The sequence below is a fragment of the Phalacrocorax carbo genome, chromosome 1 (assembly GCF_963921805.1).
Source record: "Phalacrocorax carbo chromosome 1, bPhaCar2.1, whole genome shotgun sequence".
Lineage (NCBI taxonomy): Eukaryota > Metazoa > Chordata > Aves > Suliformes > Phalacrocoracidae > Phalacrocorax > Phalacrocorax carbo.
The window spans coordinates 137180000-137196005 of record NC_087513.1 but is presented as its reverse complement, the minus strand read 5'-3'; positions in this window follow the sequence as shown (position 1 = coordinate 137196005).

Sequence of the window (16006 nt, the reverse complement as noted above, 5' to 3'; positions counted from 1 at the left end):
AGTTAGTCTTTCATTTCTTTACCAAATTTGTAGTTCCCATATGTGAGATTTGTCAGTCTTATGAGAATGGCCAAACAAGCCCTAACCACCGCTGGTTTAATTTGAATTTAAATGCTCTTATGTGCCTATTTTTATAGAAATAAAATCTCTTCAGGGTTAGCTTATTATTTTTCTAACTTGACATTTTTTAAATGTGTAATGTTTTAGACAATATAATTCAGATTTCTTTTTCTAATTTAGCTTTAGTAAAGCGGAATTTAGCTTTAGTAAAGTGGTAATACTTACTCTATAAAACTTTGCTGGAGGAAAAAGGTCTAAGAAAAATATTATCAGAAGCAAAGAACTGTGAAAAGTTTGGGATATGAACCACAGTCTGGGCCATACATAGTTCTCTTTAGCAAAAATGTGTTGTAATAGAAATAGTGGCAGTGACATTTTAGATTGCATCAATATTGACATGACCAGAATTCATTTCAGTTCGCTTTCTAAGTTTATTGTGATGCTCAAGTTTATAAATCCACCAGTGATGCTTTGCCATATAATGAAGGTAGTAAAAATGCAATGAAGAATACTATCCTGTCTTCAGCAGTTCGTTATAAGGATCTTGTGCTGGTATACCCTTTACAGCCCTGTAAGAACCATGTTTATTAGCACTGAGCATTGAGACACACCATACACCCAGGGCAAGAGGAGTATTTTTACTTTCTCTATCAGATTGTTCAAAACCTCTAGCAGTTCGGAGCAGATAGGGTAGCTGTATGTAGCTAATATGGAAAGTAAAGGATATATAAGCTCGTGTTTGACAGAGACAGCTCTTTTGCAGAAGAATGGAATAGCATATTTGGGCCTATACGTTTACATGCTTTTACTTATACACTAGTGTTTTGTTATCATCTTAAAAGCTTTATTGGCCATAATGAGAAATGGGACTGGGATTAGGACATTTTACAATTGTATTTTAAGAAATTTCTCAACAAACATCTTCAAATCACTCTTTTCCAGGGAGAGTTTGGAGATGCATTTATTTCCAGACAGTCCCCAGGAGTTGTTTGCTCCTGCTCTTATTGGGTAGTCCCAAAAGGGAATGACCTTAGAAAGAAAGAAATGCAAAAATTATTTATAGGCGTTCAGTGAAAGAGACTTAAATACTCTGACAAAGGAAACTGCCCTACAAAATATTTGTAAACAGAGTCTAAATAGAGAAAGTCCTCCTAGGATTCAAGCTAATAGATGTGTTCAGCATGAGGTGTTGGTAACACCTTCATCAGTGAAATATGCAGAAGGTAAGCAAATAAATGGGAAGAGTTTGTACTTTTTACCTTTCACTGTGACTGTTTTTGTTATGTCTCGATAGGATCTTTTGACTTGCTGGACATACATAAATTCTTTTAAGATTTCTGGGAGGCAAGAGAAATTTTGTCCAAAAAGTGGGAAAAAAAAATGTAACTATACCAGTCATTGAAAATGTCTGCAAATGATCTAGCTGCATGAAGTAGAGGCATTTGAATTCAGAGGAAGTTTTTTCTGTGATTAATAATTACACAGTCAGTGTTCAAAGTTTTCCTCTGTTCTTTTCTTTTTCTCCAGATTGCAGCTACTAATGCTTTAAGAAATGCTATGAAGTTAGAAAATAAACCCATTATCACTACCTGTTCCATCAACTAAATGTCGGTCAAACTTCCCACACAATTCTCCAAAATCTTCCTCCTGCTTTCCCAGAAAGTATTTGGCTTGTTAAAACTTATTTTTCCCTGCAGCATAATACTGTTAAAAATATGTCTGATTCCAGTCCTTCAGCTTGTAATGACTTTCATTCCATTTGCAGGTCATGTTGAAACAATCTTTTTCAGATGATGATTCATGGTGCTATTTGCCATCCTTGCAGTGGAGAAACCAAACTTATTTCCAACTAGAAAAGACGATATTACAATAGATAAGAAACATGCATCATGTTTTTTCCCCAAATTTTCTCTTCTATCCTCATTTGCAAAGTATTTCACTGAATAGGGAAATCTGTCTTAGCTTTTTTTGATTCCCATTTGTTTAAGTATAAATATATAAAAAGTGAAACATTTCTTAGTGCAATAAAGTAGAACACTTATTTTTTTATGCTTTTTCTTGATTCTAAATGTCAGAATGATGCCCTGTTCACTGAGCAGAGGAAGGCACAAAAATTAAGACTTATCACAGCCTGGTAGGAAAGACTTTTATCATACTGCTTTATGGGATAATGACTGCATACAACAAATGCCCAGGTGTAACGGGAGACATTTGCCTCTGAAGAACATAGGAGCTGGGGCACTCTGGTGACACACTGAGGTTCAAATCCCAATTTCAAATGAAGCGGAGAACCCTTGTTCCCAGATTGTGAGGAAAGCAGATGTATGTGAAGGTGAAAATTCCCAGCGCTGCAATTACCACTGAGTTTATCTGAGAAAGCAGTGACCTGCCTTAAACTTGAGGTGAGGGTGCCTGGCAGCAGACCCGAGCACCCGAGGTGTCCACAACCAAACCTTCCTGGGGCTATTTCTCACTGGTAGCCAGTCCCTTGGAGCGTAGCGCTGCTGGGTGCCACCATCTCTCCACGAACTGAAGAAGCAGCAGGTGAGCTGTAGGGAAGCTACTGATGCCAGTAGGGAGCAGGGAGCCCAACAGTACGGTGTGGCAGTCCCAATGCACCCAAATCTGACATAAGCTAATCTTTTGGAGAATAGTTCAAGCACTGATTTTTGTCATGCATTTCTGACATAACTCTCCAGACACTACTCTGTGACCTGCTCAGCCTGGGGCTAGCATTGTTCCTGTGTAGGCACGCTGCTCTTAGAACATACGCAGGGTTTATGTTCCGTTATTCCCTATTGCAAAGCTGCTTGGAGAAGGACAACGCTGAGTTGAGAGCTGAGCTCTGTCTTCTTAAGAGAGCCCAGTAGGTGCAGAGCAGCACAATATTGACTGTAAACAACTTACTGTGTCCATTTACCATGAGACGAATTTCCTTTCTATGTGTCTCTTGGGTCTCACTGTTGTAAAGGACAACCAAGATGTGCAGTACCATTTACCTGACACACACCATTATTCTTAGGTACCTGATTATATACACCGCCATCTCCAGACCTTCAGACCTTTGACGCTTTTGTAATTTGTTGATTTTTTTTTTCATTACTGGCTGATGGTTATAACTCTGCTGTTCCTGGTTTTAAAACGAAAAAAAGTACAACTTGGTCTTTCCCAGATGAGGGCAATTTTTTAACTCTGACAGGGCAACCAACACCTATTTACTGGCACCTATTTAATACTAAGCACAAGCAGAAAGTTAAAACCATCTCTGTCATTTCTCAATAACTACCAAATAAAAAAAACTTAATGCTTTTATTTTAACCTTTGGTGCAAGAAAAACACGTGTGTATTCCCTCTACTAATCTTCTTACTTGCCCCATTGCTGTCACTCAGGAGAGGAGCTGGCGGTCAGACACAACAGTATTCCTCTAATCACTTCAAGGACCACCAGAGAATGACAGTACTGTTTTATTTAATACCCTGCTTGAGAGCAAAAGCCCCTAGTGAGAAGCAGGGAGCAGACCATATGCTCTTCTTTCATGCCTATGGAGACAATTTATTTAAATTATAAAAATGTTTGTCTCTGACTGGCTCCTTTGCCCATACTCCAAGCTGGTCAAACACGCTCTAGCCCAGAAGACAAGTGCCCTGTGCATTAGTGGGGCACCGTGCCCAAGCTCATGTACGTTGCCACCAACCACGTGCCACCTACTGACCTTGGCAGATCCAGCAGAAGGAGAGATGCCACCAGTATGAGCGATGCTACACACAGAAGAGAATGAATATGTTGACATGACAAGTATGTTTTTGAATAAAGGCAACCTCTGAACACAAAACCACAAGCACAGAGATGGGTGTTTTTATTTATGTAATGATTAAGTACAGGCAAATTTATAAGATGTTAAATAATGACATGGTTTTCGTTTAAGAAAAAAATTAAGAGCAGTAAATGACAAATTATTGTCAGGAATAAGACCCAAGTTCCCAGCTAAAGGTACTGAGCAGATTCCATGAAATGAAAAGCAAAAGAAGAATAGGAACTGTCAGATCCAATTAACAGAGCCTCCTACTGCCTGTGTTTAATGTCAAAAAATTATGAGACATCCACAGGGAGACAGCTGTTAGGTGCTCAGAGATACTGTTACTGACCTTAGTAGGAAAGGTTAACGTGAACCATGAATCTGAATATCATCAGCATGCTTATGGTAATGAAAGCCATATGACACAATCAATGCTTCAAGGAGATTTAAATTTAATGAAAGATCTGAAAGGCTCAGGACAGAGCCCCAAGGTTCACTCACACTCACAGAGGTTACGACTGCAAACGGCTTGATCAGCACATGGCATCAAAATCGTGGTTATAAGGTAAAACCCAAATCTCATCCCAAACCATGGAGCTTCTCAGACAACTGTTGAATGGATGCCAAAGGTAGATGCTCAGCTGAGCAAACGTGAAGGAAATCTGCAGAATGTCACTCAAGATCCTTGTTTCCCCACAACAACTGGCCTAAAAATACAAATCCACCTGGTTATACACTAAACAAATGGTCAGTTTGAGACAATATATGCTAAAGGATGTGTGGAAGGAAAGACCATAAAAGTAAGTGCAAGTTTTAATGAACTATAGGAGATGCTAAAGGCTTTGTTCCAGTTGTAATGAGGGCTTCATATCAGCCTTAGAATGTGAAAAACTGGAGTCTGGTGTGAATCCAGAATGACTCACTGTAATAATAAAAATGAGAATTTTAAACACCATTTCCTTCCCTGACAGTTCAAACCCTTAAATTAGACCCATCACAGCATGGATAAATAATCTTTCCCCATTCTAACAATTAATTCCCTAGCCTTTGGTCCCGTTACCTGACCAAGGCATACATTATGTTACTGACAGACAATAAATATATCAACATTGTAGTTCTGGTTTGAACTCTGATGTAGACTCCCAAAAGGAGGGCTTAAAGTATGTTTCATTATATGTAAAGATTAGCATAATTTAAGTCATGCATTGTTGTATTTCATTCCTGAATATTCAAAAGGTGAATAAAATTTTTCTTCTGTTGAGACGTATTTCTATGACTGCACTGTTCAGCTCTGACACTAAGATTTTTTAAAGGCTCTGAGGTCATTTGAAAGCTAGGCTGAGCTATACAGTTTGAAAAGGGTGTTTAGGGATCAGTCATTCACAGACAAGGAAATTACTAACTGGAGTGGACTTTAACTTCTGTTCAGTGGTATCTTTCAGAGATACTATTTCCTGTCAATGACTTTTAAGGATGTAGAAGTGCTGTAAGAAATTTGCTTCAGACATACAATTTCAGTCTCTCTGAGAGGATACAGACGTCTCTGGAAATCTCAGAATCCCAAAATAGCAAAAAAATTCAGCACAAAGAGTCCTTGGATATACTATTCAGCAATTAACACCCATCCTGTTTTGGAAAACATGGCAGACAACTGCCAACTCTGTGTTTGACTTGCTGTACATATTTTTGACAGACAGACTTCATAGGTAAGATTTTTGTAGGACATTTTGTAGGCTGTGCATCTGTTTCCTTTGTTCTTTTGATAATTAAGTTTTTCTTCCCCAAAACAACTCAGAAAACACATATAAGATATTCTTCTTGTATTTCTAAAGCAGTAAGGAGTCTTCCAGGAAAAGTCTTAAACTAATTAAAAAAAAAAGTTCACAGAATTTTAATGCAACCTGAAATTCCTGGAATGTTTTCAGGAACATTTCAGTAGTAACTGGATTCATAACACTTACTGTCTCATCATTGCATTACTTGCACACCATTATAGCACATAACAAGAAAGAAAAAAGCAAGAAACAAGCAACTCCTGGTCCTGGTAAACTTCTAGCCCAGTGCCACTTGCAAAAGCCTAGGGCTTTTATTGGTAGACCAAGACATCTCTAGCTGCATTTTATTTTTAATCTTTAAGCTCTTGTTCTGCTCAGTCTGTCAAAATGGCAGCTCTCATTGCACTGGGAGTTATTTATCATCATGAAATATTTTGATTGAAAAAAAAAATTATTCCATTCTTTTGTGTATAGAAATTCTCTTGGCTTGTTTTATTTTTTTCATCTAAAACCTAAAGGTGAGTCCCACAATTCGGCTTTCCTGGCTGCATGCCAGCCCAATTTCAATAGGAAAGGTGGTGCAGGCTCCCCTGCTCTTTAGGATTCGGTGGCTCTCCTGATGTGCCAAGCTGGCCAGCTGCTCCACCAGGGGACACCTGTAATTCCAGAGCCCTCAGTTCACTATCAAAGTCACATAACCGCTACTCTAGTTGTCCAAAAGAAGAAAATTCTTTCAGGTACTAAATCCCATTTTCCCAGAACACCTACTACTGAGGTAGCTCCCTAGGCAAATACGGGCACTGACGCTAGAACAGCCAGGCATGAAACCCTGGGCTGTCTTTGGCACCACAACGCTGGCAGTAGCAAACCCCAGTCTGAAAGCCTAATGTGTCCCATGCAGGGACTAGAGCTCTCAAGCCCCTAAATGAGCCTGGCAGAATTGGCTTCCTGGCTGTCAGGCATTGTGGCAACACCTCTCACATTGCCACGGGCCCTGTGCTGAATGTCTGCCTTATTGGATGTTTCTTCACATACACAGACGCATATATGTGCTTGTGCATGCATGTGCTTTCATTTATTTAATCATTTATTTATATGCAAAAGTATCTTCAATATAACTACATTATTAACCTGTTCTTTATACATTATGTATAGACAAAAGGAGCAAGGACAAGACTATGCATAATGCTTTAACAGGTGAGCTTGAGTCCATGTCTCTGTAAGCATGCATAAAATATGTGATGGCATGCTCTAAAAACTTGGGAATTTTTATGAAGAGGGATTTGTCAGGTGACCTGAATGGAAACTGAGCAAACCATGAAGAACACATGCAGCTAGCAAAGGCAGCCAGCAGGCACAGCACTTAGTGCAGAAGGGTGCATAAGAGGGGGACAGAAACCCTGTACACATGCTTGGCAACGGTGGTGACATGCCACAAAGCACAGTCCCCAGCACCCACTGGAACAACTCCCCCTGGCACAGCAGAGGCCTTGACCAGGAGCAAGAATCCCCCAGGAGGATGCAGGGCCAGGGCACTGAGGGGGTCTCAGTGCCTCCCTCTGTGATATAGGCAGCGGGGCTCCTCACCTGAAGCCCATATGTCTGGGGAAGGCTCTATGTCAACAGGGAAAGGAGCAGGGGGATGAAGTCAGAAAGATGCATGGCCTCAGGGGTGATGAAAAGGAGAGTCACCCGAGCTTCTCTGTGGCTACAAGAGGAGCTTGAGTGGCAGGCAGGGTCTGTGCCTATCAGTTTAAGAAAGAGACAGAATGGCAAAGGATGGAAGCTCATGACTTCAGGCATCAGGGGAAATAGTGTTTCTCTGCCTGCAGGTCTGCACCTACCAAATAGGTTCAGTGCTCTTGTAGCAGTCAAAGGGTTGGGAGCTCTCCCCAGCCCAGCACTGCAGCTGCTGGGCCTGAGCCCCATGGCAGCACCTGGAAGAAGCACCTAGCGGCAGCAGTGGCAGGCTCCTTCCTGTGGGGATGGAGGCCCCTCTCTGCCAGCCTGTTCTGCTTTTGGAGGAGGTTGTTGCTTGCCATGGTCTTGGAGGAACAGCCATAGGTGTCTCCCCCTTGGTCCCATGTTATTCTTTTGCATTGGCACAAGCAGTGAGGCCAGGGAAGACCTGAAAAGTGTCAGTCGTGGCTCTCACGGCAAGGATGAAAGGCTTGGGAGTGCACATGCACATGATTTTCTCCTCCATTTTGTCAATGAGGGGGACGGGCTTCAGGAGGAGTGGACAGATCCTGCAGCTCAATGCCTGATTGTGCATCTTGTGTTGTTGGGGTCTGCCTAGAAGATCAAATAGAGCAAAAGCATTTTTGGCAACAGGCTGGCCAATATGTGGAGAAGACCTCTAAAGGTGGAACAGTGAGGGATGGAAATGATGACCCACAGTCCAGAGAGGAAATGGTAGACTGCGTTGCTAAGCAAGGTGTAAGATGCAGGGTGATGTGCACAAGAGAGATTTCTTGATCAACAAACTGGGGCCAGGGAGGCCCAGCTCAAACATATACATGCAGATAAGGAAGTGCCAAGAGGACTGCAAAAAGTATATGAACAAGATAAATGAACAATGAGGTGGATTAAAAATCAGCTGATTTGCCAGACTCAGATGGTTGTGACCAGCAGCACAAAGCCCAGCTGGAAGCTGGTCACAGGGGATGGGTACAATTGCCAGTACTGTTTAGTACCCTCATTATTGGCAGGGATGTTGAGAGAGAGTGCACCCTCAGCAAGTTTGCAGGTGTTTGCCACAAAAATGGGACAAGTGGCTGATACTCTAGCTGGGTGTGCTGCCATACAGAGTGACCTTCACAGGCTGGAGACATGGGCAGAGAGTTACAGCATGAAGTTCAGGAAAGACAAATGCAAAGTCCTGCATTTGTTATTCCTGGGAAGGAATAACACCAGGCAATTGGGGGCCAAGTGGCGGGGAAGCAGCTTGGTAGGAGTGGACCTGGGTAGTCTGGTGGACATCAAGCCAACCATGAGACAGCGTGGCAAAGGCAGCCAACAACATCCTGCACTGCTTTAGGCAAAGTGTCACCACCAGGTCAAGGGAGGTGATCCTTCCTTGTGAGACACCGCTGGAATGCTAGGTTCAGCTGTGGGCTCCTCAGTACAAGACAGACATGGATATACTGGAGTGAGTCCAGTGGAAGGCCACATATGTGATTAAGAGACTGGAGCATCTCCCATATGAAGAGAGGCTGAGAGAGATGGGACTATTCAGCCTGGACATGTGAAAGCTCAGGGGGATCTTGTCCATGTATATAAACACCTGGTGGAGCAAGTAAAGAAGAAAGAGCCAGACTTTGCTTAGTGGTGCCCAATGAGAGGATAAGAGGCAGTGGGCACAAACTGAAATACAGGAAATTCTGTTTAAACCTAAGAAAAAACTTTCACAGAATCATAGAATGTCCTGAGTTGGAAGGGACCCACAAGGATCATCAAGTCCAACTCCTGTCCCTGCACAGGACAGCCCCAAATTTATACCACGTCTCTGAGGGCATTGCCCAAGTACTTCTTGAATAGCATCAGGCTTGGTGCTATGACCATCTCCCTGGGGAGCCTGTTCCAGTGCTCCACCACCCTCTGGGGGAAGAACATTTTCCTGATGTCCAGCCTCTTCCCCTGAGGGTGATTGGACACTGGCACAGTTTGCTCATGCTCAGAGAGGCTGTGGAGGCGCTGTCTGTGGAGACATTCAAAATGTGACTAGGCAAGGTCCTGGGCAACTTGCTCCAGCTGACTCTGCTCTGAGCAGAATTGCTGGATGAGATGATCTCTAGATGTCCCTTTCAAACTCCACTGCTCTGTGGTACGCCTATGAAATTAATTTTGCACATCATACCTGAGTGTGCTGATGTACATGTTATTTTTTTTATGCACATAAGGTAGGACCCATAAATCTCAGGCAAATGGAAATACCGATATGCTCAAAACTAATGCAAACACACACAAACACACACACACACGTCTTTAGACATCTTATTAGCTCATTTCTTATCCTGAACTTGTAGACTGCCTAAGACAATGGAGCTCAAGCCTTGTTTGGTGTCTCTCTGTCCAATTATAAATAAAAACATGTGTTAGCTATAATGAAGGGTCAGGCAACAACAGATACCTACAAATCACCTGTGGTTTTCACACAAAATACACTTTGATGTACTAATGCAGCAGACACTTTTTTTTGCTAAAATTGAGAGTGATATTAAAAGGTACATTTTTGCATATTAAATGTTTTCACGACACCATTCTTGTTCAGTCAATAAGAGTTTCTAGCTAATACTGCATACAGATGTGAGGAAAAAAAAAAAAAATCTCATGCAATTTTTAAAGAATACCAAGCAATCCAGTCTCACTTGGCAGGGACTTTTCCACCATCTAAGAAAGTACCCATTTTTGGGTCAGCAGTGAATGGCTCGTCTGCAGCAGGGGCCTTTTAATATTTCAGCTGAGTTCACCAGGCAGTGTGTTACTACAGTCTTTGACAATTACCAGAAGGAATGCAGAAACCGTCAAAGCATCTGTTTTCCAGCACTTGCATACATAAAGGCTTTCTAAAAAACACAGGTACTTAGAGCCCTGACCACTTACTACAGTACCAAGGATAGGGAAGCAGAGGCCATGGTTTTCTTTACTCTCTGTATCCCATTTACTATTTATTTGCAATTTCACCTCTTTTACAGTGTTTTTCAGTTATGGTCCCTGCTCGGCTCCTTTTATTTTCTTCTTCTATGTTGCAAGTGCTATTTCATTTCTTGTTTCTCCCCTTCTTCCTATTTTATCAACCTGCTTTTAAAGCTAGGAACCTGCTAAACTTCTGATTTTTACCTGGATCCTCTGTGGTTCTGAAGCAACATCTGTAGCTTTTTGACCATGATTTTGAAACTCTCCTGTGCTCCCCACCCCATCCCACCCCCCCAGCTTCCTGCTGTGGAAAGGATAATCCAGAAACAAACTGAAAGCTGATACCTGCCCAGCTCTGTGCCTGTGGTCTCTGCATGATGCTGAGACAGTAGTTGTATGTAGGAAGCTCTGGCATAAGGAACACCATGGAAAAAATATACTATAAGACTATTTGGGGAAGAAAAAACAGTGAAGACTTCAAAACTTCATGGAAAAGGGAATCCGATGAGATTATGGGAAAAAAAGACAGCAGAAAGATGAAGAAAAAGTGTCTGTGGAGAGCAAAGGTGCCAGTGGGGATGTATTTTGAGGAGGAAGAGAGATGTGAGTACAAGTGGGAACTAACAAAGAGAATTATTCCCTTCTGCCTTTCATTTGATACTGAAAAAATGTCTGTGATATACTCTTAGGCATGTTGTCAGATGAAAAGTAACTCAGAATTAGAAGGGAAAATGATGACAGATTTACAGCATAGTTATTAGAAATCCCAACCAAAGCTGCGAAGAGCCATGGGGTAACAATGAAGGGTAGCCATTGCTGACAGTAGCTAGATTTAGACTTGATACCCTGTAGAGAGAAATGCCTCTTGGTCCTGAGCACAAGGAGTATTTTTTTTTTTACTTCCTTGTGCCCTGTGGCATGTCTCACTGGAAGAATGCATGGCTGTTTCACAGTCGTTTCAATCAAGGTCTCGAATTTGCTGAGAATGTCCTTTCAAAATACCAAAAAAGGTGTAAAAGATCAAGAAAATCTTAATAAAGCTTTGGAGCTAAATGGGTAGTTTTAATTCCTCAGGATGTCCACAAGTTGCTCTGTAATTACAGCTGATACAGTAATAAAGATAAATGATAGTCAGCTAAAATTATCTAGAAGGATAACTGTCTCCTTAAATCACACAAGGGCAACCATTTGAATATGGCAAAATCCTGGTGTGTTCTTCAGCAGTCCTGTCATTTGTGCCATTTTCCCAACAATGTACCAGCCTAATCTGGGTTTGGTTTGTTTTTAGGTGCAAGTGTAAAAACAGTTGATCCAGACTCTGGTCATTCATGCTGAGGTTGGATTTGTTTTATGCCACTTTCTGTGGGACACCCAGGGAAGCTGAGCAGAGACAAGCCTTTTTCTGTTTCAGGGTTAATATTGCTGGTCCAAGCTGCTCACATGAACAGGCACAAGGTTTACCCTGCTAGAAAGGCTTTCCTCCTCCCCAGCAGCATCTGTCTTGCAGTCAGCTTGGCTTGGGCCTGGGAAACATAGATTCCCAACCCAACTTTTCAGCCTCTCTTCAGTTCTTTAACCGTACAGACAGGCTGCAAACCCCAAGCAGGACCACAGAGAGTCTTACCACTCTTGGTATCGTCTTGCTATATAACCCACCACAAAATTGGGAGATCTCATTTCCTTGGAGCTGCTTTCTTTCCTCACCAGGTTTTGTTGGGAACACCGATGCCTTTCTATGCACACTCAATGGCTGACTGCTTAGTTAAGGGGCTAGCTAAATCTTTTTTCCCTTTAGAAAAGCTGATTTTTGGCAAACAGTGTGGGCACTAGGGATACACTCTGTAGAAGATGAGGAACTGTGGGCTGTAGGAAGCTCTATGCATGACATCTGTTTAAAGGCTGTCTTTGTGTCTGTGAATATGTATGTCTATCTATCTATCTACTTCTATCTACCTGTATTGATTATCTGTATTTTAATTTCTGCTTAAGTATAATGTGATCAGTAATCAGTAAAGGCCAGTTACAGCTGACATTCAAAGACCAAATGTCTTTGAATTAAACCTGAGACCAGCCTGTTACAAAGAACTCTCATCTTACTTTGCAGAAGAAATAAACTGAATGCGACAGGAACTCACAGGGGCAGAAAACTTCCAGTTGGTCTGGTAGGTATTAACCACCTCACTACCCCAGCATAATGGACCTCCATCAATGACAATGAAACTCTAGAAGCCCCTAGGATTATGTGAGCTGCCTCCTACAAAGCAGATTTGTACTCTCCCTGACAGGTGAAAGCCGGTAGAAAAAATACTGTCTGCTGCCAATGGAAATTATCAACACCTTCTTCAAAGAAGTTAGCTTTTCAAACTCCCAGAAAACAGCCATAGTTTCAAAAAGATTAAGAAAGTTAGAAAAGTCACATCACCCGTTTCCCTGTCTCCAGCCTGGGAAAGTTGCTGAGAGGCAGATAGTGAAAAGCATATGGCATCTGCCATCATGCTTCATAACTGGGCCAAACTGGTCCTCAAGGTACCATAATATTACTTAGGACAATGAATACCAATCACACCCTAAAGCTCCTATTTTTTTGGCTCTCTGCAGCTCTAGAGCTACAGAGAATGAGTTACAGAGTCACCACACCTGGAGTAATTGACGTTATCATGTTTTAAATTATTCCTCCTTAACGGAAGTCAGTGACTCATGGTAGGCAATAGTCTTTCTAGCCCAAATGTTCTTTTTTTGTTCATCTTTTCAAAATATAAAGGTAATATTTGAGATTGCGATGGGATATTATGTGATGTCAGGCCTACAGAAGGCTGACGATGCTCTGGTGTAGCCAGTAACATCATAAGATTGCTTTTCTTTCTATTAGGAATCAGCATCTGGAGGAAAAGCCACTGACTCAGACTATGCATGCCAAACTTAAATAATGCCACCTGGAAGAAAAAAATGAACTAGCTGAAATACCATACTCCATTTCCATGTTTTCCTCTATTTATGAGACTGGATAGAAGTGGATGCATTTGACAATTGTCTGGGCAATTGATGCTAGCAGTGAAAAATGCCTTGTTTTAATCACCAGCAATGAAATTAATCTCATCTAGTTTAAGCTGACTCAAAATAAAGTTGTGAGTTTAGCTAATCATCTAGACTGCTTCTGTATTCTGTGGAGACTTACAGCCATTTATGAAAGGTGATTCATCCCACCCTGGGTATTCAGTAGAGGGTGGAATAATCACTCTTTAGAGGTGTCTGTCCTTCTCCCTTGGCTATAGCAGGAAGCTAAGTGCTAGTTTAGGCTGAATGATTAGCATTTAATTGGTAGGCAAGATTAATCCCAGTTCATTTTAAAACCTCCCTGGCTACAACATGCTTAATGCCTGCCCATGAATTCTGTAACATACTTTGCTATTGCCTAGAGGTGGAAATGAGGCATGTTTCAAGCTCTGGAACACAGAGACAGACTTCTGCCTTGTGCTAAACTGCTGGAGTCACATTAACCCTTTATCTCAACTTGCTCCAGGGTTCCAGTTTGTCGCCATGGCTGTTTGAAACCTGGATTTTACTTTTCTTACAGAAATGCAAAGATATCCTAAGCAAAGGCCTTAAAAGACTTTTTTTTTTTTTCTGGGGCTCTGTTACTTATGGGTTTCATGTTGAGAAGGGTGGTGATTTTCCTGCTTTTTTCAGGGCATCAGACTAAACCACAGGCATTTAAGGTCATGAGCTATCTCGCAGGATAGGATTAAAAACGATGATAGATTGAGACAGGATTTTAAAAATTATGAACAAGTTAGGTGCCTGATCAAGAATGTTATATGAGAATGGGTGCAAATCACTCTACCTTCTGCCTCTAGCCTTTTCTTCCTCTACTCTTCCCTTTCATTTTCAGCTCATGCAGAATTCTCAGTGTATTTTAATAACACTTTGCCTCCCAAATTCTGCTTTCAGTGAGAAGCCACTTTGATCATGATAATCAAATGAGTTTTTCAATAGCGGTACATTAAATTGCAGTTGTGTAGTACCGAGTTTGGATCACAATTCTTCCTAATTTTTTGTGTAAAACTGGTGCTTCCTGCCGACATTGTGCAGCACTGAAAGAAGTGAATCACTGGCCCTTCCTAGGGGAGAGTCATATAACACAGCTTCAGGTTTCTGTTACTGAGTTTTATAACAGTAGTAACGTAAGAATTTATTGCTGACCTGATACACAGGAACAAAATCTTGCTGCTTAAAAAAGCTATTAAACACTCTGGATTTTTCCCACACAAGAGATCAAACTTACAACATTACCTGAATTTCCCTGGCACTGCTAGTCAGTGTTTAATGTCATTGTACAGAATCATATGGTTTGTCCATAGATTTTATAATCCTGGAAGATACTGTGTCTGGAAAGTGTTTTTATTGCAATCCAATACGTCCTAGATATAACCATCAAAGATTAAACATCACTCTATCAACAGTGCTCGTTAGGGAAAAACACCTGGTGTATATACAGCAAAGGTTATTATATTTCCCTTTCACAGTAGAGGTTTTTAAGTCTCAACAATGGACTAGCTTTTTATAGCTGAGAATATGACAAGCAGAGAGAGGTGCTCTTCTGTTTATTGAATTATCTGATGATTTAAACTGGAGGGGAAAAATACAATTTTCCCGAAAAAATCTTCTTTTTCCTTTTTTTCCCCAAGCAATCATATGTATAAAGCCAAGTTCTAAAAACATTATTCTTCTAAGAAATCTTCCAGCTCCATTTTTTCAGGTATACCTATTTCTCAAAAAGGGATTTTTGATTTGTTTACGTCTTGAATTGTGTGTTTTTGTGTGCAGCTGAAACTAGACTAATTAAAAGTGGAATTAAGGTAAGATTTATTTTTTAAACCCATAATTCAGTTACATTAATCACTGGAAAAAATTCTATATAAAAACTATCCATCTATTGAAATCTTTAAAACTACCCTGAGTGCACAGTTAGGGAAACCATTGAATGAAACTGATTTTAAATGCCACAGGTGATAAAACCCTGGGGCTGGCCCTGCAAGGTGCCTTCATGAGCCCTGCTCAGCACTGCTCCTGCAGAAGTGCTGCTGGGGGGCTGTGGGCCCTCGCCTAAGATAAAGCCACATGAGCAAAGAAAAGTGAAAACAAAGATGGGAGTGAGTCTGTGATGGTTATTCAACGGCTTCAGAGGAAATATTGATGTGAAGGCTATAAAACCAGTTGGTGGTGGGAAATAGGGAGGCAGATGATGGCAAGTCAGCAAGATAAAGGTTCAGCCATGCAATGAGGGATGGTACTTCCCTGCCTGACTGATGGCTGCAGGGCCAGCAGAGCCTCATCAATGAGTCATGAGCATATTAGTACTTATTAGCCAATAAATACATGCTAGGTACTCACAAACTGTGTATAGTCCTTCCTCAAGTCTTTACACAGGCTGAAAGACACCCATTTAATAGGTTCCCCCATTAGAGTTATGCCAATACCATCTGAGGGAGCTGGATCTATAGCTGGCATCCCGTGGCATGCCCTGACTGCCCCTGGCTAGCAGCTCCCGCCCTCTCCCCGAGCCAGCCCTCAGACTGCCCTGGCAGGCTTGCACGCAGTGCCTAGTGTCCTCTGAAGGGTGCGTTCCTGCTCCCTCTTATTGCCATGCTCACAGCAGGCTTGCGAGCAAAGGTTGAGCCCCCAGCCCAGGGGATGGCCTCCAAGGCCACCCTCCACAGAAACGAGAGAAGCAGCCAG